Raw genomic sequence first — 16503 nt, 5'->3', positions numbered from 1 at the left:
TGAAAAATACTACTATATACAGATTCCTAGGCCATTTGAGGATAGTGAGGGGAGAGATACTGCCCAGTGAAATTTACAGAAACTAAAACAAAACCACTCTGATCTGTATCTATTAGTTGGTGAGTGCACTTTAGCTTTGGGTGAAATCTTTGACTTGTTATTTGAATTTAACCCTTGCTGCTTATTCTCATGTTGACACTTTGCATTACTCATACGATGTTGATGATCTCATAGTGTTAGCTTGCCTTGGATCCTCACTATGGCACAGAGGCATTAGGGGCTACACCGCCTATATTGCTACCAAGAAAACATAGATTCTGAACACAATATGTGGGATCTAAACTAGATTGCCAACAGTGAAATTATAGTTCCTTATTAGATGAAAGAAATTCAATTGAAGGGCCAAAGGTAATCGAGATTTTATTATAAGAACCTTTTATATTTACTTAAAAGAAGCCTTGGGTATTTAAGGGTGCTAGGAATAGCCGTTAGATTTCTCCATAGAAACAGAACCAACAGGAGACATATATTAAAATTATAATATAAATTAATATATATTATAAAGTAAGCATGTATTCTTTATAAAGAACAGACTCTTAGGATTTTGGAGGCTGATAAATCCCAGGATCTGCAGTCGGGAAGCTGGAGACTCAGGAGAGCCAGTGGTGCAGTTCCAGTGCTGTGGCCACAGGCTGGAGACGAGAAAGAAGAGTTTCCGTTTGAGTTCAAGGGCAGGGCTAGGTAGTTTGTTAGTCCCTTTTCTTGTTTCTTGAAGTAGGCCTGTAGCGCTATTAACTTCTCTCTCAGGACTGCTTTCACTGTGTCCAACAGGTTTTGGTGATTGTGTGTTCATTTTCATTTGTTTCCAGAAAGTTTTTAATTTCTTGCTTGATCTCGTTGGTAATGCAGGAAAAACCCCCTCTGTCCCAGGTTGAAGGCCGGCAGGCAGGAGGAATTCCCTTATAGTTGGGGTAGAGTCAGCTGTTTGGTCATATTCAGGCTTTCAACAGATGGCATGACGACCATTCACATTAAACAGGGTAATCTGCTTTAGAGGATCTGTCGATGTAATTGTTAAACTCATCCAAAAATTTCCCCACAGAAATACCAGAATATTTTTTGATCAAATATCTGGGTATCCTATGAACCATTCAAGTTGGCACATAAAATTAACCATCACAATGACTTATTTTAAATCTGTTTAAATTCATTCAATCAATAAGCATGGTTCATTCTGGGTTTCTAAAGAAGGAGACAAGTGTTAACCCTTAATAAACCAAAATAAAGTAATATAAAATAAAAAATACAAGTTTTTTGTGTTTATAGTATTTTTTGTTGGTTTGTGTTTTAATCCTCACCCTAGGATATTTTTTCCATTGATTTTTAGAGAGAGTTGAAGAGAGAGGGAAAGACAGAGAGAAACATCGATGTGAGAGAAACACATTGACTGGTTGACCTCCTGCACACATCCTGACCAGGGCCTGGGCTGGGGAGGAGCCTGCAACCAAGGTGCATGCCCTTGACCAGAATCGAACCCAGGACCCTTTGGTTCACAGGTTGATGCTCTATCCACTGAGTCAAACTGGCCAGGGCTCATGTTTATATTCTTCACCAAGACATTTTTGTGTGTATGTTGAAGCTAAATACATGGACTAAAATGGACTTTCTTATTCTGAACTTGAAATTGTTGAACAGATGTTAAGAAAATCATATACTTGTTTTTTCCTTTTTATTTGCTTAGATCATAATACATATTCACCTGTAAGGTGGTAACATAATCATAACATAATGAACTAATAAACTCTTAGTCTGTTAAAAATTATTATTATATCTAGAGGATACCACAAAAATGTTTTCTTCAGCATTTTTGGCCCCTGAGTTACATTATTCTATTCTTACTTCATACGTGTGGCCCACTTTTTCTGCTGTGTGTTTCTGAATTCAGGCAGTGTAAAACGTTTGTGTTTACTGGACATAGTAGATAAACAAAGTTTTTACTTTATTTTTTCTTTGAAAAAGCATGGGAGTCCTTAGAAACATAATATTTAGCCACAAAGTATAGATTATCACAGACGTGCCCCTTCCCCCACCCCCACCTGCACTCAGCCTTATCTACACTTTATGAATTGAAAAGTACCAGGCAATTGGAGAAACAATTTTAAGAATTTAATAAGTGTATTTAGACACCTTGGAGTCAAATACAAAAACAAAAATAATCTGATTATTTTTATTTAAAAAATTTAAAGCCTTTAAATGATTTAAGAATTCTGAATTTGGCTCATATTGGAAATTATAGAACTAGGAACTCCATTAAATAAACATACTCATTTTCTTCATAGCTATGTCTTAATTTCTCCAAATTTGAATGATCTTTCTTGTTTCTGGTTACGTGATAATGATAAGGTAGCTGCTTTTACAATGCAAAGGCTATATGAAAGTACCTTTATAAAATGTATGTTTATCTCTCTTGATTGAGGAAACAAAAATTGAAAGAGAAAAGGGGGAAAAACCATTACTGTACATCTGGAAAAGCAAACGCATTTTCCCCTTTTATAGGTACCTTTGTCAGCCTGACTCAGTGAATCAGATGTGGTGGGATTGGAGTGATTTGCTCTCAGCGAGTTAATATTTGACTTGCCAGCCGGTCTCATTTTGTAGGCTGACCTTGGGAGCACTGCACTGCCATGATATCTCGTGGGCATCTCCCCACTTTGGGTAGCTAGGAAGTATTTGAGGCTGTGGCTTCATCACGAGAAGTCTGCCTGTGTGATAATAGTCCAGACTGCTGTGTGTCCTTCATGTAAACACCACACTGTGGTGAATGCTTTCTCTGAAGACTCAAGTCCTGTATGAAACCCATTTTTTTTTTCTGAAAAAGGTTTGTGGCACTTTTATAATAGCCAGGCCTGCCCTGTTGATTTAGATCAAAATCATATCCTCCCAACATCATAACCATTTTTTTACTGTTCAGTGGTGCAGAAGGCATCATAAAGAGTTGGTGAAACGTTTTGGATCATTTGGAATTGAATGGGTGATAAAAATGAAAATATCTTCAACAGAGGTGAAAGAACTTCTTCTAAGGGCAGAAATAAAAGTTTCTCCAGACTAGGAATTTTCTAACGATATGAACCATTTGGAGAAACATCTAAGACAAAGCTGAATGTTTGCAATTCCACTTAGTCTTTCTTCATGTCTACTCTACAGTGGAGTCTTAACTGTTTTCTCTTTCACATTTTCGGGAAAGGATTCATGACTCCTCTTAATGCTTAATTAATATTTATGAAGTCCTTCGACAATGAAGGACTCATTAAAATTCGCTTCAAAAGAAAAAGAGATAAAAATACTTGAAGACTAAAGCAAAATGTGGTGGCAACTAGAAATTCACATCTCTTTTTCATTGTGAATTGCCAAGTCAGAAACACTGCAAACAAGTAAGATTCTTAAAAAAATGATTCTGGGTAGTAGTTAGACTATAATCCACATATTTGATTATTACATAGTGACTTTAATTTTGCATTGACTATTATTATAGTCAATATAATTATCATTATCTTAGTCAATATAATATTATATTATAATATAATATAGTCAATATAATATTATCATTATCTTAGATGAGTGCTTTTTTTCTGAAGATACTAGGAAATTCTACTTCTATGTAGATGGCATATCACAGAAGATCAGACTTTGGAGTCAAACTTTTTTGTGTTTAAATCTCAGTTTCAACTCTTCCTAGCTCTATGACCTTGTATATTTAGATTACTTCGGCATTTTGGAGTCAAATACAAAAACAGAAACTGAGGCACATCCTCAGTGACTCAGTTTCTGTATAGTAATTTGGGGAAAATAATACTGCATGACTCATAAGCTTGTTGGAAGAAGCAACTGAGTTAACACGTGAAAAACACTTAGAATAGTGCCTGTCACACTGGTGTTTTTGCCTCAAGAAACTTTCAATTTACACTTCTTTGGCCCTAATTAAGGCCCTTTGGAAAGATCTTCGTTTTCCCTGGCTAAGGTGATGCAAAGGAATGGTTAATGAATCCTCACTGATGGGCAGCATTTTAGCTTCCTTTCTCATTTCAATTTCCCTCGTCTTCCCAGAACATCAAGGCACTGTGTCCTACCACTTAGCGCTACCTCAGACTGCAGCTGTTCTCTTGATGGAAACATGACATAGAATATAGGAATATCTACATATATATTCAGTTGCTTTCAAAAGCACAGTCTTTTATGAATGAGAAGTTACTGAAGTTCAACAAGGTGTTTTGAAGCTAGAACAGTTATACCATTTTGGTGTTACTCCATGTAAACCATTTCTCCTTGGTAATGGAAATAAAGAAATACCTGAGCATGAAATTGGGTAATTGACTGGACAGTTACTTGCCTGTTCATCATTACTTTAAATATGAAATAGAAGTATTGAGATGAGCAGAGAAATACTAAGGCATCCATCCACATACTTCTTTTTCTGTGAGGCTTAACATTTGCAGAAGTAAGCACTGACCTGGAAACCAAACATTTGTGGTTCTGTTGATAAATGTATTCCTCTAAAGAACATCCCATTTATTCTGAACTAATTTGCCATTCTACTTTACACACTGTAGGTCATAAGATTAAATTTGTCTTCGCAAAGAGCTGAGTTGCTGTTATTTAACTCAAACCTTATCTTTAAGACAAGCCTCATAAATTTAATAACAATTAGTCATAGTTTCCACTGGAATTTTTACTGCTTTCACCATCTGTCCTTCTCAGTCTATATGCTAGGTGTTGGATCTGTTTCACAGTAACTGAATAAACTTCCACTTCTAATAACTATTTTCTGTTGGAAACATGATTGCTATATTTATAATTTTTGAGAAGATGATAGTGAATCTGCTGCGATTTATTCTTCAGTTTTTAGATGTGTCATAGGGATACTGTCTTTTCATTTGTTAATGTGTGCATGATACCGTATTAGTAATGACCCGAGGTTAGGATATATAATCCTTTTACCATTTAATGGCTATTGTGGACTTGGTTGTGTACTCCTAGTTTTGAGTGCTAACTTTGCCTTTATAATTTTTAGCCACCTAGTCCTCATTTTGGAATGGAAATGCGTTAGTTTAGAGAACGCAACTAAATTCTCTCTACATTTCCAAGGTAAGCACTCAGGGCATTAGTACTGATCAGTCTGCTTCTCGGTGTTTGCTATATAATAAGGCTACTGTTTCCCAGCTCACTGTGATTCGTGGTTCCCTTCTCCTATCCAACCATTATCAGAACCCGGAGTCCGCTTCCTTTCTAGTTGTCAAAGCTAACGGATCCAAGTTGTCGCGTTGTCTAATGCAAAGAGAAAAAGAAGAGAAAGAGGTCCAAGTGTTGAACTATGCATGTTCTGTAATTGTAAAACAGGCTTAAGTTTTTTGTGTAAATGGCAGAATGCTCAGAATGTGAAGAGAATTTCTAGACTGTGTGCAGAAATGAAAATGTTCAGTGAATAAGCTTATCTTCCCCCAAGAGTCCTACCTTGATTTACAACTCTCATTTCACTGTATATGCAGTAAAATTTCAGGATGAAATGGTTCTTTGCTTGGAGCGATGAGATTATTTTGTGCTCTGCAGAAATCCATTCCAACTTTATTAGTATTGCGCTCTAGGAAGGTCTTATAGTATAGTTGGCTCGTCTTTTAGTCCATTATGATAATGAATATGTTTACTTATATAAACCTACTTTGAAAAGCTATAAAGTAATCTAGCTTTTTTCAAAAGTGTTTTTTTTAATATACTAAAAACTTACATGTCTTTCAAAAATTTGCATAGGCTAAAATTAGAATTGGATGCATATTTGAGCCAGTTAACATCAAACTGTAATTATTTGTTCACAAATTTCAGCTAATAATAATATACAAATTGCTCATGCTTCTATGGAGCAAACTCTGTTTAAAGTACTGTTCTAATCATTTTACATCTATGAATTAATAAGTACTATTATTTCTATTCTGCAGATGAGGAAATAGAGGTTCATGGAGATTAAGTAAATAGTTTGAGGTCACATAGCTAATTATTCAAGTTAATAATTGGGTAATCATATTTAAGTAAACTGTACTACTTTTAATAAGTGGATGATAATTGATAGGCCAGGATATATATTTGCAATTAACTTGTTCAAGGTGGGGTAACATATATAACATGGTAAAGTTCCATGGAAACATCAACAAAGATGCATATATAGGGTGTCCCAAAAAAATATATATATATATATACACACTTTAACAGCTAATCTATTACATTTTGAAAATGAAATGTATTTTAATAAACTGCCTTTATAATTATTCAAAGTGTGTATACATACACCCTGTATTTCTGATTGAGAAATGTTATAGAGATGGTGAAGGAGAGGGAGGCTGTTGTGGGCTGAAAGGATATTATGAGCAAAGGCATAGGGATATAAAAAACATGGTGCATATAAGAAGAATAAGGTGTTGACAGGGAGAAGGTCATGGTAAGAGATGAAATTGGAAAAGTAGGTTGAATCAGTTCATGAAGAACCCTGAATGCCTTCATAAGAACTTTAGAACCATTAGAGCTTTTTGTTTGTTATGCTTTAGCTTTTTGGTTTTACAAGTTTATGCACCTGTGTTGTTATTTTTAGAAGGCAGCAGTGCAAATAATGGGCTATAGAAGTGGAGGGAGATCAGAGAATACAGCAGTAGCACTGATTAGGGACAGGGATAGAAATGAGAGGCTCTGGTTATTAGCTTATATTTTGCCATAAGGGAGCTTGTATTTTGCCATAAGGGAACAAAGCAGGTTTAGGAAAACCTATTCTTGTTACTGGAAAAAACAACAACCCGAAGCTAACATCATTATTATCATCATCATCATCCAGGTGATTTGGTTAAAATAGTTACGTGGAATAGTGAAGATCTCAGCTCAGCCTTATAACCTATCTGAGCCTCAGTCATTCATAAAAATGGGGATAATTGTACCACTGTGGTTAAGTTCTCGGTAAAAAGTAGTTTTCTTTCTCTTATTTGTGGATCATTTCAGTAGTTATTTACTTGCCTAAAGTGTACACAGCATACTGTGATAGTCGATGTATACAGTAAAGGGTTAATTGACAAGCCACTTTCTACATACAATCTTTATTGTCTTCTTACATTTTAAAGTGAATGTCCACATTACCTATACATCCTCTTAGTTCTCTTCCTATTAAAAATGGGACATTAGAATCCAGCGAAGTTATATAACTAGATTTATATGATTTTACAGGGTGCGGCAAAAGTAGGTTTACAGTTGTGAGTACTCAAAACAGAATTTATTATTGTATTATTATTTATTATTGTATTATTTTCCATACGAACAACTGTGAACCTACTTTTTCCCCACCCTGTATATCAATGGAAGATCTGAGGTAAATGATTAAGTATAGGTTAGTTATAAAACTTCATTAGCACTTTATGTAGATATTATAGAATGTATATGTGTATAATTTTTTAATCAGTTCAACAAACACATGTATGTTCATGTACGAATCTTGACAAGTGCAAGATGCTAGGCAGATCTACCAAATTGTTAACAAGTAGTAGCTGATACTACCTAGCAGTTGGCGATAACTCATTAGGTGAATTGAATATGGCATACAAGGCATCTGTTTTTAAGATGCACTTATATAAAGTGTTCTGAAAGCAAAGCTGATAATACAACACTGAATATGAGTTGGTAATGTTGGCGATGCATCATGTTCTGTCCTGCTGTTTCTTTGAATGGTGACACATGTATTTATCAGCAGTGGCAGGAGCCGTGTCTTCTTTTCATGCTATAGATATGAAAAAAGAATGCATATCAGCCAAGTAGAAGTTATGTAGAACCATCATGTGTTTGAAGTAGAAGGGAGGTTGGAGAGCATGTCTTCCTGCCAACTCATTTGACTAATACGGTAATTCAGGATACACAGATAAACTATTGTGGCCCCTAGGTTGCTTTGAACCTGGCAGCATTTTTAGCATGATTGTCCCCATCTTTTCTGAGCCTTCTATTCTTCTTTGCTTGGCCAGGCTAAAAGAACTCAAGTATTTTTGGCAGGAACTAGACTGACTTACACAAATGACAATGAAAACAAAAACACACAAAGCAAATGAGACACAGGACTGAAAGGCTATGGTAAGTAGCCATAACCTCCTGTGACTACTGGGTAACAATCATAACAGATTATGTTCAGGCCTTTGGAACTCAGGACTTACTAGAAATTTAGCTGAAGTGATTTTAAAGGGGGCAATACTGCAAAAAAAAAAAAAAAAGCGAAAGGAACTGGAAGTGTTTGAAAGTTCAAATGACAGGATCAGACAGCCCATCTCTCAGAGCAGAGAGCAGGCTAATAAGATTTCAGGGTAGCAGTATATTTCAGTGGTCGCTAGAGGAGGGCATGTGCTGTTATGCTGCTGCTTCCTCTCTTCATGCACAGCCCTACAATACCTTACGGAAGAGGGAATTCAGGTTTTGGTGCACTGCTCTCTGACATTTGTTCTTTTTTGCTTTGTAATGTATTCCCATCTTACTAACACTAAGAAGAATTAAAAACATAGACTTAATCAGTTGAGTTAATATTCTGTATCAGAGCAAAATTCACCCTTTATTAACTATAGTTTATAAATCAGTTAGTAAAATGCTCAAAGGAAGTAAAAGTTATTTCCAGACTAATATGTTAGTTTAATTTTGGAAATTCACAACTGCTGTTCATTGTTGGCTTGTCATTTTTCTTTCTTTCAGTATATATGGTTTCTTTAATCTATCCTAACCCCTTTCTCAGTAAACTCATTAATGCAACTCACAACATAAATTGTTTTATATGTGTGCAATATTCTGTAAATATGTAAATGTAGGTATCAGCCTTAAGGTCTGCCTGAAATTAGGTGGGTAAAGTCAGGGAATATCCATCTATGCAGCCATATGTAACATATAGATACATGCACTTAGTTGTGAAGGATTTCCCGTGTTTGTAGCTAGGCAAGCTTGGATTTATTTTTATTTCTCTGTCCATAACTAGTTATGATCTTAGGCAATGGGGCTTGGATGCCCTTTCCCCAAATTCTTTATTAGGTAAAGGAAGTAGCTGGAAGTAGTTAGAGGTGTAACACATTACAGTGTTTTGGAATGTTTTGGTTACCAGAGCAGCCGCTACTTTCTGCACATGATTCCTTTCTTTAGAAACACCCATTATCACTCTCTCTGTTACCCATCCAGGGAATGTGGTCATGGGAATAGCAGTTACTGTGGGGCACTGTTATATGATGGTGTTGCCTCGGGTCATTTCCTTCACACTAAATTTCTAATCTAGACAGGTATGTTTGGCTGAGTCTTGTCTAGTGAGCTAATTCATTCATCGGCATTTCTTCCAGAAACATATCCTGAGAACCTATGTTTACCACCTCAGCTTTATTTGGTAAATCGTCACCATGCTGGTTTTCCAAACCAAACATTCTGGCCATTCGGGAGATTTCCAAGTCAGTAGCACGGCTGGGGCAAGAAATCATGATTCCAACACCTGTTTCGAGCCGTGTTATCCTGTTACACGTGTGACTTGGCCTATTATTGTCAGAGCCGGTGCTCGGTTACATGTTTTGTATACAAGTGACTGCATTTTGGTATAAAGGCGTAAGCATAGCATCGCAGGTGTTCCTTTCAGGGAGGGTCCTTTTGCCTTTCTTCCCAATACACTTACTCTCGCTTAGTCCTAAAACCCCCTTTCAGGTGGGCTGATCTAGGCTGGGAAAACAACTCCTTTTTTACAACCCAGAAAGGAAATTGTGAAGGCCAGCCACCCTCTGTGAGGCTGACGGGTCCCTGGGTGTGTGAGAAGAGATGGGATCCAGCAGCCACATGGTGAGGGGGGGAGGGGACTCCCCTGAGATGACAAGCATGAATAAAAGTTCACAGTTAGGAGGTGTGCGTTGAATGGAGGGGGGCGAACAAGGATATTCCACACCCGGTGCTTCCTGTCTTCGCAGTGAGAGTGGGAGGGGAGAACGACAGCTGGGTCTTCGAGAATATTGAGGTTTTTGAGAAGCCACTGGGATTGGGAGACAACACATGACAAAGCGAGGCAGAGGGGTACCAAGATCAAACCAGCATATTCCGCTCGTCTGCTCCAGCAGAGAGAGCCTCCGCCCCCGTGTTCCCCATGCGCGTGGAGCAGGGAGTGGAGGCCTCTGGGTTTGCTGCTTACTGACTAGAAGAGTGAGGCTGAGACTTGACATGTGCAGTTATGAAATGTGTACGTACATTTTTCAGCCGCTCCCCAAACTGTTCTCAGAGTAGCACTGTGCATCCTGCTCAGAGCATTAGCTCTTGTTCAAGGCCCTGGAGAAAGAAAATACAAACATGTTTGAAAGGTTTCAGTTTTTTTGTTTTTTAGCATTAGCCTGGGGGGTTGTTCAGTAGTGAGATATTTCTGAGGTTTGGAAAATACTAGGAACATTTGGCAGAAAGAGGGGTTTTGTGGGAATAATTTTTTACTGGTAGATCCTCACTGTGGACATACTTGTGGGAGGGTGTGAAAGGAAGGATTATACAAATACTGAATCTTTTGAGTGAATGTGAGTATGATTGATAGTGATGTTTTAAAGGCTCAGTGTGATTATTCTGGATCATTACTAAACATAATTAGAAGGCAGACTTTTTCTAATCTTGATTGGGAACCCAGTCATTCAATGGCTAGCCTTTCCTTTGGTGACTATTTTTTTTTTTTAAATAATGTCACCTTTAAGTCTCTGTCTGAGTCTAATGCAGGTTTTGAATGACTAAGTACACCATTTTTAGTGCAAGCACTGATCATATACCATTTGCTGGATATGCTACTGCCATTTTTCTGATCCAGGCTTGTTATACCAGCAGTGAAAATACAGTTTTCCCAAGACCAACTAACTTATCATTATTCTAAGCATTTGCTATTGATAGCCTAACATTTAATATTTTGTGTGGGTTGTCTCAGTTCTCTTGGTGTAACATACACGTATGTTGATTTTGAATATTTTATTGTTGTTCAACCCGTTATATGATTGGTGAAACAGCCCAGAAGAGGTGATAGTGGAGAAGGCATTAAGGTGGGCGAAGAGGTGGTGGGCGTTTGATGTTATGCAGCAGAGATGCTTTTGAACAGTCCTGCTAAAAAACACACCTCAGGAGGTGCAGGATGTTTTCTCAAAAGAGTCCGCATCGGTGTGCTGTTCCCTCAGGGAGCGTTTGTAATGCGCACAGGAATGTGTTGGTGGAGGGATCAGATTCCAGGCTAACCTTCAATTGCTTTCAGTAGTTGACATAACACACACCTGTGTGTTCTCTTCTCTGACCTGAAATTGTTTTGAAAAGCTCCTGACATCTGGAGGTGTGAAAAGGAGCAGATTGTGATATGGTTTCTGACAAGTAGGAGAAGTAGGTTCTACATGTAGTGTTTTACCTGAATGTGGCACTTGATTTATCTCATGTCCTTCTAATCAACTGTAAGAAAACCCCCAGTGTTCCCAGATACATGGGTGTTTTTCTTGAAACATTGGAACATGCTAGAGAGAGAAACATGTAAACGTATTTCCATGAAAAATAGCACTCATGTAGTGTTTCATTTTCTTGAGAGGAGTCATTTTAGAAACTCTCTTTCAAAATAGGGGAATTGTTTGTGAGCAGCAATAGCACTGACAAAGGAAACAGACCTAATGCAACCTCACCTTCTACACAGGAGTAGGTAAAGCTTTCCTTGGTAACATCAGCATCAGCACTGCCGTAAATGTCACTTAAGAGAAAATATCCATCAAGTATCAGTAAATTTCCTTTGACCTTGAACTATTTGACAATAACTTTGGTAATGGAATCTGTGGTCTTTTTATTTTCCCCCTTCTTTGGTCATATTTTCTTTTTTATCTTTTTATTTTGTCTTTATTGTTGAAAGTATTACAGATGTCCTCCCATGGCCTTTTAACATTTTATGTATTGTATTTATATTATAAAATAAAATGTTTAATATTTTTATATTTCAACATCCCTGGGATCCTAGACTGATTTTGATTAAATTCACAGATTTTTCTTTTCAAAATTGGGCTTCCCTTGGTTTGGCATCAGTAACTTATTCCTTGCAATCTACTTAATTGAGTAGCTTCTGCTGTTTATCCTAAAATGCAGATAAATGGCTTTCAGCACAGTGTTTATAGTTTAATAGTTCCTAAAGTGAGTCAACATTATCTGCTAGCGCGTACGTGTCATTACTAATGATCTCTCTGCTTATACTTTCGTGCTAGTCAGGAGACACTGAACTCTAAAAGGCAAGAGCCTGGCACAGTTGGGGGTGGGTGGGCTGTTTGGGATGGCGCCTATTGGCAATACGTTCTTTTCCCTTATTGGTATGAAATGGGAAGAGAAATATGTGCTTTACCACAATTTTAGCGCGCACAAAATTGCCACAGAATGCCGTATTCTAAGGGCTAGGGTGAAGATAATTTACGAAGTGGCTATTAGAGTTGTTTGATTCCAGGTTATCTGTCTAATTAATAATCAGCACAAGTTTAATACTTTTCTGGTTAGGCTGTTTGACTACGTGATGGAAAACGGGAGCCAATGGGAAATGTTCATATTCCTAACAAAAAGCTGCTATGGTTTTAATGACGAAAACACATATATTTTTGTTTGCCAAGAAAGATGGAGAGAAAATAAATAAGTTTATTAACTAATCATTTACCATAAATAGGACTTGCTCCTTTGGAAAGATCATCTTGCTCTTTCCTTATGGAAAACAAAACAAAAAAAACAACTGAGACTTTGCTCAGAGGAGGATCCAGCGGCCTGATGACCGAATGAGTTAAAACTGACAAGTTGTACCGGTCTCTAGTTCATGAAAGAGTGAAAGTTCTTGCCTGCCACCCCACATGATTTCCCAGTTGGTTAGGAAAACGTAAGAGAATGGTTTCTCAGAGCTGAAGTACCAGCTGTTAAATGTTGGTAAAATATTTTGTTTGATCTGTGTTCTCTGTGAGTGTGGGAAACTTTGTAAGTGAAGTGGCCCTGAGCATTGTCCTTTGTTTCCACATCGGTATCATTATGGTTTGGGAGCACTTTGGTCATTTAAATAGGACATGACTTAAGTATATATTTCTTACCTTCTTAATCTGACACTGATATTTAAGGTCATATATCCAATTTATCAAAATATCTCAGGCAAAAACATATGATACAAAGGTACATCTAACTTACGTTGTTATGTATGGCTCAATATACAGAAACACCTGAAGAAAGGGTTTATGAGAGATAATTACATTTCATGTGGCATCTTAAATTCAGGTTTCTTGTTCTTTTTTGTTTTTTTGGTTGTTTATTGTGAAATCCCGTACTGATAATTATTTAAAAGAGGAAGAAGGAAACATTTTGACCAAGAATATGACGTATGTGCAGGTACATTATTGGCATACATGAAGAGATATACATTGGATAAGGAAAATTTAAAGGTAAGATCAATAAGGCTTTTTAGAGCCTGGGCCACTGAGTCTACTAGGCTTTATATAATTAAACACATGCACACAAAAAGATTGCTTTTAGAGAATGTTTTGAAAACTGAAGCCATTTGTTTATCGAAAGAGGGACAGCTTGAGCAGCATCAGGCCAGAGTGTTCCTGAGTGTGCCATACTCAGATTGAAGATAACACAATCATTATACTAACAGTCTCAATTCAGACCTTTCCTCAGTTTCTGCCCAGAGTCAGCAAGATTGTCCTTTGGCATCTTATTCCTATAAATCAGAGGGAAGTGGATGGTGCTTCAGAATCTCAGCATTATTTTAATATTTAATTAAGTATAATTTGGGGGAAAATTTTTTTATATTAAAATATCAGGAGTTTGTATATTGGTAGTCACATAAATACATACCCAAGACCCAGTTCAACCATCCTATTTTACTTTGGATGCTCAAACCAGATTATGGGAATAGTTAGGAGAATATTAATATATTTTGTGGCATACCTTTTAAATCTTGGTCCTCCTTTAGTTGGCCTCAGAGTATGACTAGGGACTTTGATGCAGTATTACCAACACTAATGTCTGCATATATGAATGCCTGAATATAGGGAAAAGCTATAAGACTTGCCAAATTCTGATGAGAAGAGAATGTTTTTATGGACATGGAATTCCTTTTGACCTAGTATGTATCATATGGAATTTTCTTAATAACACTTTTTATAGACTGGTTGGCTTAGCAGGGAATTGATATCTAATGAATGAGAAAATAAAATATTGAGCATTTTCTTTAATATACACATTTAAGTTATATTTACATATTAAAATTGATATTTTTTAAAATTTCAACTCTTTGTATATATAAATGAATGTTTTTTGGTTTTTAAACCATCTGCTATTAGGAAAGGGTATCTGTTTTTTAGATAAGGTTTCAGATTATTTATTTAAAATGGCATGGATACTAGCCTGGGAGACAGATGGTTTTGTGTTTATAGAGAGTGTAAAAGGAAACAGTGAAAGTTTTGGTGGGAGTGATTCGTCAGCAGCCTTTTTATGACAAAAGAACAACAATAAAAAAGGTAACTTCTCACTCACTCTCCCAGTTAGATTTTAAGGTTTGTGAGCATAGCAGTCATTTCTTCTTCATCTCTGTGAAACCCAAAGTGCTATGTAGGCAGCCTTGTATATGAGAAATATTTCTTTAATCAATCTGGATTGGTAGCAGTTTTATGCTAGGTTAAAACAAGTTGTTTTGTGTGTTCTTTTTTTTTTTTTTTTTTTTGCTGTTTTACCATACATGGTTAATAGGATAGTTGTGTCTGAAACATAAACTTTATGTGAAAAAAATTTAATGAGTCAAGTCGATATGGTGGGATTTAATAAATAGATAAAATTAATGGTAATCATTTAGTTGTCATTTTTCCTAACATTTTGAACGGCTCCAAATTATAAAAGAAGTTTGACATTTAGTATAAGTAAACTTCTTAAAAATGTTTATGTAGCTGATCAATTTGTGAGGTTGTGCTTACTTTAAAAATAAACTTGGGAATTGCATGTTCAAGTACCCTTCTGAATGTCAAAGGATAATATAAAAAAATAGATTTCTAGATATTCAAATGTCATCTATTTTTCTGCCTTGCATAGAATCAGAAGCAGCTTTTAACCATCTGGAAATGTTACATAATACACCGTGGTCAGTGACTTTCTTTTGGTTTCTTCCTTTTTATTTATTTTATTTTTGATTCTAAGGTTTCCTTTCTCTTTTACCTTTCCATTGTCATATGCCATGTATCCTGCACATAGCTCAGTGCCTGGCCGGAATAATCTCTCTTGCCAGCTTATAATCAAAGGGCGTACTGAGCAAAACAGCTGAGCTGTATTAGGCAACCACAGTCTGGACTGCATTGCTTAACTGCTGAATAACACATCACAGGTGCAGGATTAGTGCTGCCTACGGTGCTGGTCTTTTTAGTGGAAACCCCTAGCAATTCTGTGCCTCCTCCTCATGTCTCATCCCAGGGAACCTGGCAATGATCTATCAAGCGCACAGAAATCAAATGTGAGTAGTGGGAAAGGCTTTATATCTTACAGAGGCTCGTTTTTCCCCTCCAGAAATTGTAAGCAAGATCAGTTAAGCCAAATCTGGCACAGGCACAAAAGAAGATGATAGAATTGTCTTTTCTTGGCATAGAGAGTGAAATAGAAAAATTCGGGGGGAGGGGTGTCAAAAATTTTATGCACAAAAAATCACATGGCAAGGAAATGCAGTTTAACTTAGCTGCCCCAGCAGTGTATAATTTAGCTGACTTCTAAACTACTAACTAAAATGTCCACGTATATTGCTTTAGCTTTTGCATTGCATATGTGTTGGAGTACGTGGTGTGCTTGCCTCTACACATTTTCAACACTGCCCAGGTGAAAATTAAATGTTGTGGCTGTGTAAAGTCCTTGTGGTATAATTTAACCATTCTTAGTTTGTGGCTCTGTGAATTCTTCAGCTATCTAGGACATATGACTAAATTCACGGATTACAAAAGTCAAGGTTGCTTTCTTGCAAAATGGCCTTTAAAAATGCAAAAATATGTTAAAATATAAATTAAGGATATGAATATTAAAACAAATGAATGTTTTAAAAATAAAGTAACTAAGTCATTTACTTTTGATCAGGAAGGTTAGGAATTGTTTTAGTGAGGTCAAGTATATTCTCAGCAATGAAGGCGATTTTAGTAATTTATATCACTTTTGGTATCTATCTTAGAACACTTTCTATGAAGCAAAGCACATGAATGTAAACAAAGCCCAATAGATAGCACTGCAAGTTTTGAACAGTTGTGTATTTAGTTTAGTATTTTTTTTTCTTAAAACTCTATAATGGCATTCTAATATTCACATCGTTGTTTTAATTTTTATTTTATTTTTTAATTAAATCTTTATTGTTCAGATTATTACAGTTGTTCCTCTTTCCTCCCCCATAACTCCCCTCCACCTGGTTCCCACCCCTCCCTCTGCCCTTACCCCACCCCCTCACTG

The 16503-nt window shown here is 36.6% G+C and overlaps 1 protein-coding gene across 7 annotated transcripts in view; it reads left to right on the top strand.

The window, feature by feature from the left end:
- Positions 1-16503, top strand: part of BMPR1B (bone morphogenetic protein receptor type 1B) — a 380728-nt gene that overhangs the window by 291453 nt on the left and 72772 nt on the right. For 3 of the 7 annotated variants that reach the window (XM_059665152.1, XM_059665128.1, XM_059665135.1), the window contains one exon: positions 1388-1509. The exons of the other annotated variants lie outside the window; for them this stretch is intronic. The gene's annotated coding sequence lies outside the window, so the exon portion shown is untranslated. The remainder of the gene's footprint in view (positions 1-1387; positions 1510-16503) is intronic. 7 annotated transcript variants of the gene reach the window in all.

The sequence above is a fragment of the Myotis daubentonii genome, chromosome 1 (genome assembly GCF_963259705.1).
Source record: "Myotis daubentonii chromosome 1, mMyoDau2.1, whole genome shotgun sequence".
NCBI classification, from domain to species: Eukaryota; Metazoa; Chordata; class Mammalia; order Chiroptera; family Vespertilionidae; genus Myotis; species Myotis daubentonii.
This window is presented reverse-complemented; position numbering and strand designations above follow the sequence as displayed.